General features: G+C 33.5%; 1 pseudogene; it reads right to left on the reverse strand.

The window, feature by feature from the left end:
- Positions 1-1,365: 1,365 nt before the first annotated feature.
- On the reverse strand, positions 1,366-3,269 carry LOC145584559 (BTB/POZ domain-containing protein At2g24240 pseudogene; annotated as a pseudogene).
- Between the last annotated feature and the right edge of the window lie 9,769 nt (positions 3,270-13,038).

The raw sequence follows: 13,038 nt of genomic DNA on the forward strand, positions 1-13,038 counted from the left end.
TTTAAATTTCCAACTTTGCTAGCATCATGTGAGGTACGGACCGCTGCATTTGCTGAATGAGGTTAGTAGATTGGAAGGAAGAGGCTGCTTTGTCCTATTCTGTTAGCTTCATGTATTCATGTGGTTATATACTTGTATTTAGGTAAAGTGCTTATCAAAAGCAAGGAATACAAGATGTTTTTCCTTCTTTGTCTCCATGAGCTCATGACTACATCATGAATTCCTAGTTGACAAATTGAACCTAGCAATATAGTGCTTGAGCTGACTTCAGTATGCGCTACCCGCCTACCCACAAGCTTGCATTCATCTCTGCAGAAAGAGATGCGCGGGGAAATTTAGAGGCTCTTAAGCTGACTGGGATAGAACGACCTGACCCAAGAACAATTCAACCAAACCCGACCTGAACTTGAATTCAAACTGGCACAGAAAAGCTGACCCAGAATGCTAGAGCGACCCATCTGATACGACCTGACAGCCTGTACACCCGATTTACAACTCTATATCTGATGTCTTATTTAAGGTTTATGCTGTCTTGTTATACATAAGGGTTATTGCTTATAGAGTCATCGAATTCATTTCAACACTGTTTATATTGATGAAGGTTTAAGGCACCACTACAAGTTTTACCGGAAAAACCCCTTTATATTATATATACCCACATTTTAATGTGCCGCTGTGAAAATTCAATGAAAAAAGACCTCAAGATACCCCCATTTGGCTGGGAAACTACCCACATACCCTGTATTAGATTTTTTTTTATTTTTATTTTTTTTTTTAAAAAAAAGAACTAAAAAGCAAACTGAGTAGTCTATACTCTAAAAGACCTCAAGATACCCCAATCTGTGTTTTGTTTCAACTCATTCGTGTCTTCAACCAGAATAGAACTACTGTATTAAACTTCACCTTTTCTAAAATAACAAGCAGATGAATATTTTCAAATAGAAATGAAAAATTGTGGAATCAGGACTCAGGAGGGGTCCATCCTTTGTCGCTCTAACCACCAGGTCCATTTTCTCACTCTACATTAGTCCTAATAGTTAACGTAAAATTGGCTAACGTAACTACCCCCTTAATATCCGCAATAATTTAGCGAGACAAACTAAGGTGTTCGCTTTGAATGGAAGCAAAACTAGAACATCATTAGGAATTGTAATCTAAGGTCCCTTGCCGGATTAGCCAGAAGTTTACCATTGTTTGCTTATCTTAATGGCAATTATCAGTTGTAATTACTGTCTATTTGTTACTGCAGATAATGACAGCTCGGCAACGAACTTGATTTGAAGCACCAAATATGCTGTTTTCAGTCTTTTTTTCTCCATTTGGTAGAAACTTAACAGTAGCTTAATCAATAAACATACACTGCTCATGAATGGTTGAACAAATGTTAAAAAAATTGGCTCGTAGTTCATGAACAAATTATGTTCAATAGTAGCACATAAGCAGTATGTGTTTGCTAACAGAACTCTGAAATAATAGTATAAATTGCTATTGAAATTTCCCTATAAAAGGTAATAGAATTTGTAGAAACAGGCCTTGTGTCATATCTTCTAGTTTACCTTAAACTACAAGCAGCGGCTGTATAGACTCAGCAACGAGCTGCTCAATCAAGTTACAGATGTTTGGGAGGACAAACAGAAAGGCACTATAGATCTATGCTTTTATATACAGCCACAAATCACTTACAATTGTATGTTAGTATAATAATCATGGAGTACTCTGTATTAGAAAGTGGGAGGGGGAGGAGGGGCCTCCCAGACATCGAAGACATTTTCTTCACTGTGAAGAGCAAAGAGTCGATCCCCAGCAATGGAGAAGTCGCAAATAGGACCCCCATATCCACGCCTAAGCCTGGAAGTTAACACCCAATCAGGGCCTGAGAATACAGAAATGGAATCATTCATGGAAGAGAATAGCTGGGAGTTGTGAAAGGCAAGCTTAGGATAGCAAGGTTCATCCTCTGCAAGTTGCATCCTCTTATTAGCTTTCATAACATTAACCAAGCGACTCCTAGAGCTCCACCTGACACTGGAAGCAGAGCTTCTTAAGTCTATAAACCCCAAGTCCTCGAATTCATTGACAACACATATGGAGCTTGCATCCTCCATGGCGATGGCATCTCTTACACGCTTGTCATCCACCAAAATTGGATTTGGGCCAGAAGCTCCAATGTCAGACCAGGACCAGACCATGGACTTGGCTCTGAAATCCAACAAGCTGATATAACAGTTGTCCTTCCTAGGAAAAAGGGTGGCCACCAGGAGGCAGTTGGAGGCCGGGAGCCACTGCAGCCTGTCTGCATCCCCAAGAGACCATCCTAAAGGCTCGTAGAAGAAATCGACCTGCTGGCCCGTCTCCTGGTCCCAAACCCCAATGCCGTACTCATTGCTTCTACCCTTGCAGCTGGAGTAAATCATTTTGGAGTTAGAATCAGAAGTGCTGAAAGCCAAGGCACCAGCAGTAAAGCTCTTGACTTGATTATCATGGTGGACTTGAAATTTATGACGTAGTTCTCCGTTAGACGCGTTGAAGAGGCCCATACCACCGTCTCCACGGCCGAGCCTCTCACAGGCGCTGACGACGACATGGTTAGGATCCAACCAGCCAACGTCGTTGACAATCTGGTAGTCCAAATGCAGGGGAGGGTGCTCCAGAAGCATCCAATCATAGACATGGACCATGCAGCCATGAGCGACACAGCAGCCACCGTCAGGGCCAGCACGAATGGCAGTGCCATCACCGGGAGCACGGCCGGTGACAGAGGTGGTGGGACGGAGGCAGTTTCCATCAAAAGGGCCCCACTTAGAGGCGCGGACATGGTCAGAGAGGCCGTAGAATTGGGCCTCCCTGAAAAGAAGCTTCTCAGGGAGATTAGGGGGGATGTAGAGCTCACCAGTACGGAGAAGGTCGAGGAGGACACGGAAGCATTGGGGGTTCCGATCAATGAAGATGTCGGGTTTTGATTGAGAATTCAAATTGAGATTCCAATGATCATCAAAGAGTGCGCCGAAAAAGGAATTGCGCCCGGCATTAGCAAGCGTAGTGGAACTAGTTTGGAAGATTTTACCGCCAACGTTCAAGGTAACTGTGTCTTTTGGGACCATTTCTTCTTTCTCCTTTCCCAGGAATTGCCGATCTCCTTTTTTTTAAAATTTAAATTATAAAATCAAGAAATAGATGATACGGAATAGTGATATGAAGCCAGAATTCTGTTTTGTGAATTTCAAAGAAAAGGTGTTTGGTACTCGTACTTGGTAGGGAAGAGTTGAGGAAAGAATTTTAGACAAGTTGGAAAATTTCAAAATCATCAAATATACATACTTGTATTACATAGTCCGTAGCTTTAATTAGTTTAGTGTTTGTTTGCTGCGCCTGCGACCTCTTACCTTTTTCCACGTTCTAGCCGCCTTTTCTTCCTTTTCCCCTCTCATAGGACCTAAACTCCTAAACTCTTTTTTTTTTTTTTTTTTTAATCAAATAAAATACTTGGTGATTAGTTAAATCTGTTTGGAGTTTTGCCTTCTAAGCAAGGCTATAATCTTTTTTTTGCTTTCATTTTCCTGTCTTTAATTTATTACACTTGTTCTTACATCTTTGGGGAGATTATTTACAAACTACTTCATTCCTTTGTTAAAGACAAGCTTTGTTTACTTTAATAATAAGAGTTGTATCTAGAGGTTTCATAATATAACAAAATATTTGAGTATAACAATGGTTGGTTAAAATCAACATGGAGTTATACGACTAAATATTAAGATATATAGACCTATTTGCCAAAACAAGACATAGAAGATGGAAAAAGGGTAAAATAATAATGTCAATCTCAATAATTGTAATTATAATTAAGGGATGGATAGTGCCTAAATAGTGGTTGCTCCTAATCCAAGATTATGGTGTGAATAAATAATAATGTAGATTAGTATTGAAGTTGGACCCCTCGAAGGAGGAAGAGCGTGTCTTGTGGGGCGTCTTGATAAAAGAATAGATTTTACATATTCTTCGAGACCAGAAAACGACACCAACCCGCAGACCAAATAATACTTAATTGGTCAAATATTCAAATAAATAAGAGTTTAGAATTTAGTCGACGACTTTCTTCATCTAATTCCACTCACGACTCATTCATTCCTCTTAAACTACGAATGCTTTGGTCAACTCTTTTACACTAAACAATACAATTACCATTCCAATTTTTCTTCCGTGATAAATGCAACCAATCTTCACCTTTCTACTTCAATTCTTTTACCAATTTGTCAGTTCATACAACTAAGTTTGCAGCAATATAATATAAATGAATATGAACTTCCTTATTACAATTATTTTTACAATAACTACAGCTTCTATATGCTTATATATTGTGAAGGAATGTGGACCATACCCATATTACATAAATGTGTATTCTTACTTCTTAGAGTACATTGCAATGTGTGCTTTGTTGCATACGATAATTTATACATTGTTTATTGAGAGTGATTTTTCTTTTTTTAAACATATTGAGAGTATGCTATGTTATTCTTTTAAATTTTATCTAGCTTTTTAATACGAATTAAATTAACTTGTATAAGTTTTGACTAATAAGATACTTTTTTTATTTTTTTATTTTTTTTATTTTTTTTTTATTATTATTTTTTTATCTTCTAATAAAAATTGATTCTTTTGAAGAATTGAGTATTCCCAGAATGAATATATTGGTTTTCCTCTAAAAATACTTGTTAGGAACAAAATTATGTCAATTTAAAAGATTGATTACCGATCACTATGGGATACAACTTGTTAAACAACACTAATGGTGTCAACATCACTAGTAGGAAAGCAAACAAAACAATAATTTGATTATCATTGGTGATACTTATCCTTAGGATGATACTACCTATCTAGAGCAACAAGACAACATGAACAGCAACTAAGATAACTAACTTTTAAGCATGAGTTGAATTTAAAATCCTCGTGGGTAAGTTTAGAGGCCTCCAGAATCTTCAAAGTAGTCTCTTTGGTTAAAAGTAACTAGTAAGCCTCTACCTAGTGGGGATAATTCCTCGCTAAAGGGGGGGGGGAGCTAGGGAGGGGTTATATCTTATATGCTTGATCATAGGGGTAATATCTTTAAAAATTTTGACCATCAAATAAATCCTCGTATCCTCCATGTAATACTACGAGTACTATGTACTCCGTATAATGCAATATCAAACAATTATGACATAACACAATAAGACTGGAGTTAAGGTTTTTACACACAGGACACAACATACATTATTTGTTAAAAAATATTAGTTACGTTAATGTGATATATTGTTTCCAAAGGTGGATGTTGATGGATGATGGATGGATAAGTTGAACCAACATACTAACCACCTTAGCAGTTTCATCCGTGCAAGTGAAGCATAGAATGTAAACCAAGTAAACTAGACTAGTCCATTCAAAATTATCAGAGCAATTCAAACTCAACTTACATAAAATAAAATACAATTAAGACCTTCCCTTTCTTGAGCAAGGTCACAATCTATAACATTCTAAAAAGAGAAAACATGCTTTGGGCTTAAAGGGTATAGCTACAGTAATTTATTTTCATATAATTCCCTCCATGTCCCAATTCTCATACTCACTTTCCATTTTTTTTTCCCCTTATTTTTTGTTTAGTTTGGTGGGTGAGAAATAGAGCCACACTTGACACGCCATGCCAATTTGCTAGTTTTGGATTCTTATTTACGTAGTATTTAACTGCATTAACTTTTATTTATTTATTTATTTTTTAACTTCATCCTTTTTGTCATTTTTCTTATATTAACCTTTTGTTTTTGAGTTAGGCTAGCAAAAATTCGTAACATGTTCGTATTTGGTCTCGTGTCACTTTCTTATTGCTCTCTAATTTTATCAAAAATAACGTATTTTTTTTTTATGTTTTGTTATCATAAGGAAAAATTAACCTTTTGCTTTTGAGTACGACTGACAAAAATTTGTGTCATGTTCTCGTTTGGTCTCATGTCAATTTCTTGTTGTTCACTAAATCTATCAAAACTAAGTACATGTAAGATAAACATAATTTGACTACTTTATCTAAATAAGTCGCTTTCAAATTGGTTTCATGTCGCCGCTTTTGTCTGATGGAAAGCATCTCTCTTTTGTCCCCCCTGACCAAACCCGAAAAATTGTCGTGTTGACTCACAATTATTTTTCCATTTACATTTATTAATGTAAATATCTCTAATTTCACATCAACAAAAATAATTAAAATTGGATATAGATAGGGAGTTAAATACTACTTCCCTTATTTCACAATTATTTTCTCATTTATGTTTAATGGGTGCAAATATCTTTAATTTAACATTAGAAAAATTATTTTTAAAAAGAAACACTATATTATCATTTTTAATTTACCAATATCAATTATATACATGTTGTTGAAATGTCTCAATGTTAATTTTATTACTAATATAAACAATTTATTAGTATTTTTACATGTTGATTATTAGATACATTAATCGTTAAAAAGTAGTGTAAGTTGGGTTAGTAGGAGAGAGAAATAATAAAATATTTATGCAAGTGGGAGTTAGTGGAAGAGAAAAATAATAAAATAGTGGTAGACCCTTACCAATTTAGAAGTTTTGCAATTATTATGAAACGGATGTAAAAGAAAAGTGTTGCGATTATTACGAAACGGATGGAGTACCATTTTGTATTTTTTTTTTTGAATTAACCTTACACTACTCTCTCCGAATTTTTTTTTTTTTGAATAGCAAAAATATTTCATTAATTAAAGTCATACGACATCTACAATAGAGATTCGACGTTAACAAATACATAAGATATTGAATCAAATAAAATTTTCCTTCATAAAAACTACGATCGTCGATTAGATCTTGCATTGTGGAACATCTCCCGCTTATATCGCTAAAAAATACAGCCTTATTGGAGAGACAATCTAACGATCCTTTGAAGCCGCGAGGATGTTTTCCCTTCTAATTCATCTGTCTATATTTGAAAACTTGATAACTTTTTCACCAACGAAATAATTTCACGACAATCCATTAGATCTAATATCATGGATTTAAAACTAAGAAATTTCTCCCCTGAAAAGAGGAGATAAACGTCTTTCGAAGGAGGTCGAAAAACCCTTGTCTTTTGAAGGAGACCGGAAACCCTTTCTTTCGAGGGAGAAAATTTCCTCCTAAAGGAGTACGCATTATTATAAACCTAAAAAAAACTTTAAAGAAACAAGGATTGAGGCTTTCCACCAGTTAAAACCCATGAAAGCCCCTTCAAAATTCAATAATGGAGGCTAGGGTTTAGAGCAAGGAAGGAGGAGATAGGCTTTTATGAAGTTACGGTCTCCGTAAATAAGTAAGTGAAACGATTCTCTTTTGCATGTATGTCAATGCAAAAATTTAACTAATTAAGTAAAAATATAACAATTGCATATTAATAACCTATTCAATGAGACGATTCTAACAAGTACCTAAAATATTATATTTATTCTTATGTATAAATCACAAATATTAGTCAAAGGGAATTAGATGAAATATTTAAAACGTTTCAATTCACTTATTTAAGTATGGAGGGAGTATCATTTTTTAGTTACTGCATATTGACAGGCTAAAGTCGTATCACCTAATCAAAAGTAATTCCTAAAACCACTAACTAATAATAGATAGGGAAGTAGGGTCGAATCCACAGGGAAACGAGTCTTTCTATTCCTAATTAATTATTATAATCTAAATTATTAAGTAACCAAAAGTTGTTATTTAAAGGAACTATACTACGAAAAATATGAGTAGGGAGAAATCAAATGATAAAAGATCTAGGCAATAGGTTCACTAATAAATGATATTCCAGGGTAAAACATAACAATCAATCATCAATACATCAATTAATCAGATCATAAAGGGTTTTCGCTACGTATTACAATCACAGAGTTAATTTACCGGTATTAAATCTCATCTCTCGAATCTCGACCTAACCATTTATAAATTAGTCTGCCTATTGAAACTAAGCACAAACATCAATTCTTATCTCTCGAATCTCGAATAAATATTGCTAAACTCATACGAATTAAATCTGGCCAAATCTAACTGCATAACATTAAATCAATCAATAGGAAATTAATCAAGCATTGACAATTAACAACAATAAATTACCCCTTCATATTATTTATGGATCCCCATAACTCTAGAAAGAAAACTACTCACACATAATTAAATATAAACTAAACAAAGCAATTAAACAAATCATGATAAAAGAGAGAGAATAAATAACTAAGATTAAAGGAGAAGAAATCGTTACCAAAGTTGAAGGAAACAAGAGATGGAATTAAACAAAGAGTTGTAGAGAGAGAAAATAATACTAGAGTTTAAGAGGAGAGAGAGAGAGAAAAGGAGTAAGGGAAAGGGAGAAAAGAATAGAACACTAAACTCGCTGAACAAAAGCGTATAAATACTAAGCTCGAAAATCCTAAGTTAAAACAACTTAAACGACGCTTAAACTTCTCCTCAGAAACACGCGCCCGATCGGGCCCGCCTTTTTCTTCGCCCGATCGCTCTGGGCATTCGCCCGATCGGGCTAAAGCTCGCCCGATCGGGCCCGACTTTATGCTGGACTTGGATTGGGCTTCATTCTTGGCCCAATTCGAATCTCCACTTCGGGTCTTGAATACTCGGTGTCCAAATGCAATCGGTCATGCCTTCAAATGCTCGTAGTTGCTCCATGAAAAACCCGGAAAACGCTCCAAAGATGCAATTTCCTACAAAACTTAAGCAAAACTACAAAAACACTAGAAAACACCAATTAGCAATAAAAGTGGCTCTAAAGAGCCAAAAACACTACTAATTATGACCAAAGGACGGGGGTAAAACACTATATAAAATGGACATATCACATATCCATTATACTTGTACATGTCGTCAAAAGTAATTTATGTATTTAATAGGTTATGTCACTGTGCAACCTTTTAGGATAACATCCTCCATGTCCTCCCCCCTACTCTTCATCTCTATCTTTTAAACTCTTATAAATCTTTTGATTTCGGTAATGCTTATCCTCTGTATCCTCTCCCATTTTTATATTATGATGTATTACATAATAATACTCTGTAAAATTGATCGCAAGTTAGTGAACACAATTTTTTATCCGTGTTTGAGGTAAGTGCTTGAAAGTTTTGTACTTGCTTGTCCTTTTTTTTTTTTATGTGATGTTAGATACAAAGTATTTTACGATTACTAATGAGTATTTCATAATGCCCTATATCCATAATAATTGACACATTTTGACTTTATTTACGTTATCTTTTAGAGCACACCACCATAATAATGTATATATTTGTCGCATATATCTTCATATTAATATATAAAATTAATATTGCATATACTAATACATATAATCTAAGATTGTTTAATTTAGTGATATATCCTTTATTAAAAAAAAAAAAAAAAAAATTATGACAACACATGTATCTTAGAAGAGAAAGTAACAATTAATGAATGAATTTTCAAATATAATAGTTGAAAAATAAGTGAAACTATTAAATTATAAATAGATAAATGACCAATAATAAAAATAGTAATGTTAGACTACTATAAGATGATCATTGTACAAAATCAATCATTTGGCAAAAAGGGGCACAATGGAAACTTTTTCGATGCACTCTTGAGTTATTTACTAAGTTAATTTATTGAATCAAATCAAGATGATTTATGAATATGAGACAACTATATGATATACATAGCATTTAAATAAATTATTAACATTTTGTGTGCAGTGTCAGGATGAATATATTTACACATACTATTACTAATATAAATTATTTATGCTAATATATTTTATGCCTGCAATTGTAAGTGGGTATGTAATAATCCATTTTTTTCGCGAGTGCCAATATATATATATAAAGGTGAAAATGAGATCACTCATATTATAATAGATTTACTTTATAGAAAAAAAAGGCAGAAAGTAAAAGAATTCAATTACTTGGGTTTAACTTTGTAGGTAGTAGATGATAAACCATAACAATAAAGGAATTAATTAAAAACATGACAAATTTGATTGGTTAAATAGACATATAATTTAATGTTGTATGTATATATAACATGAACTTATTGCATTACTACATAAATTTTTTTTTGTCTCTCATAATTGATGCATTTGTAATTGTCTCATGTATTTTCGATTTAATGTACTAATTTAATTTTACATATACAAATACTTAAAATTCATAATTGTTTAAATATGTATACTATCCAAACTTTTATTATACACCACATGTATCGTACAAATATATAACCATTAATGAAAAGAATATTCATAATAGTTGAAAAGCCTCATCAAATTGTATACTGATAAATAAATAATACTCCATAGTAATAATAACAAAATTATACTACTATAAGATGATAATTGTAAGAATTATATGGAAAAAGGGCCCACTAAGGGCCTGTTCACATTTACTGAAATGAGCTGAAATGAACTAATTGGAGCTGAACTAAACTGAGCTGAAATGAATATTTTATGAGAGAAGGAAATTAGGAGCTGAAATGAACTGAACTGAAATTATGCTGAAGAGAACAAACCCTAAGGAAGTTTTTATGATGAAAACATAAAACCACTCTTGAATTATAAAGCAAGTTAGTTCCTTCCGTACTTATAATTTTGTTTACATTTTTTTTTTTTAACATCATTAGATATATTAATAGTTAAATATATGTATTGACAACTATACTGTATTTCGTATGTATATATAATCATTTTAATCTATATTATTTATTTTATAATTCCTCTGTTTTCTTTTAAATGCAACATATCTTCTTTGCACATATTTTAAGGAATAAATTAAGCAATATAAACGGACAAATTATTCAAAATAATTTATACACGTAATATTCGAATAGCGCAATTATAAAATTGATTTTTTTTATACTAAAATACGAATACATACACTTAATAATAGAATGAAGAGAGTAAATATTATTTGTTTTATTTATAAAGTTGGTTGACGCGTACGTAGCACCCGGTGATCCAACAAGTAATAAACAACAACAATAGCCAAAATCGAGACTCACTGTAATATATATCTGAGAGGTAATCCTCTATACCTCCCCACTCTGTTCCACTTTTCCAATTAATTTTTTTGAGCATCTCCAGTCGCGCCTGGGCTTGGGCTTGACAATCTAGCATACAGGGCACACCACAAAAAAGTCCTAGTGGGCTGTCATCCGATGTGCTAATACTCCGTATTTAGTTGGTTTACTTTATTCCATGAAATTAAATTTGTAGCTCCTTATTACTGTTATTTGGGCAAACTTGCACTTCCCAAGTGAAGTTCCCACCTATTTAAACTTGTATCCTTTACATATTGCTGGTATGTAAGCAGTTCTTGTTGGACCGAACATGGTCCAAAACAAGAAGAAAGCAATACCAACGTAAAGGATTGATCTATAATGTTAGCTTCAATAATCTCTTGAGAAGGATAGTCATCGGGAGTACACATTAGTCTATCAGACACTGGCACTCCAATCGGGACTTAAAACCAAATGTACAGAAACAATTATGTTAAACAAGAATGAGCCACTCTTTGGATAGTGGAAATGCACAAATTACACGTATGCTAGGTCCTTAGACGAAAACACCCAAGCTTTTCTAATATTGAATTTCGTAACTAACAATTAAACATTTAAACTCAATGTCATTTGAATGAGTGTACTCGAAGCAACGAACTTTAGCTCGAATGTAATGCAATAATGCTACAAACAAATTAAATGGTATGTCCCAATTCAAGCTGTAACCCTTAAAACAAAGATGGCATAACAAGCTAAGGTAGCTAGCAGCCTAACCTTGTGAATTTGTGTTACGTAACTAACTTAGCAAAGTGTCATTGATTAAATTGGATGCTCTTTCCTCTTTGTCGTTGTTATGCCGCCACTACTATACTGCTGCTGATGTTTTGTTAAAGTTGGAATATGAAAGAGATCGAGAGGGAGAGCATGATGGAAAACAACAACTACGTACTAGTATACTACTCCTTATTTAATCACTCTATGGAGAAATCTCAAATGATAGTGACTACTGTTGTTGGAGGTTAATTATGCCTTGATAGACGACGTCCACATACGTTACATCTTCAAAAAATGTCCACATACGTTACTACTTGAAAAACGTCTAAATGCTTTACAATTTGATTCTTGCCCCAAATTACAGATATCAAAAATCAATTACTAGCATTTGCTTAATTGATTATCGATGGTGGTGGAAGTCTGCACCCATCCTCTAGCAAATTTACCTTTTAGCTAGGTCAATACATCACAACAAACCATATCTTTTTCCTTTTCAAGTATGATCAATTCTTTTTATTTTACGTTTGTGTTTGTCTCCCTGCGTATTAAATTTTCAACAAGTGCAAGAAAAAAGAAGTATGGAGTTGTTATAAACTCGGCAAGTGGGGGCATGTATAGTAGGGACTTGGGGGTTGTCAATTGTCAAACAGGCACTCAACCTAGTTGCACAGGTTGAAATGGAATAATATGACTATGTGAACAAGTTAGATTGGGTGTTTTAGAAGCTCCACTTTAAGTTAAAATAATTTGAATTTAAATATTGATTGCCTTTATTCTAAAAGTCTAAAAGTGTAGAATTAAGGTTAGATAACACTTTATAGTAGTATATAAACTTAATACCGTAGTATACTTGTATAGACTAATAATAATAATAATAATAATAATAATAATAATAAAGACTTAAAATTTGAAATAGTGATGATAGTTGGTCAAAATTAATTGCACCCAAAAAAAAAAAGTTAAAGTTATTAAAAAATTCTTGTAATTATATTGATTTTAGCACAACAAAAAGGTAAGTAAGTAAGGTGAAATCGGTTCATGAGGCGAAATAAATTAGGTCACCATTGGTTATTTCTTAGGTTGAATTTAGTTCAACTCATATTTATTACATGTCATATTGTCTTAGACTTAGATGTGATTGGGTATGTGTTGAGTCTAATATGTTAAGATTGATGGTAAGTTGGGCCGATTCAAATAATTGGTTAACACGGAATGAATATTGATT

The sequence above is a fragment of the Chenopodium album genome, chromosome 16 (genome assembly GCF_948465745.1).
Source record: "Chenopodium album chromosome 16, dcCheAlbu1.1, whole genome shotgun sequence".
Classification (NCBI taxonomy): domain Eukaryota; kingdom Viridiplantae; phylum Streptophyta; class Magnoliopsida; order Caryophyllales; family Amaranthaceae; genus Chenopodium; species Chenopodium album.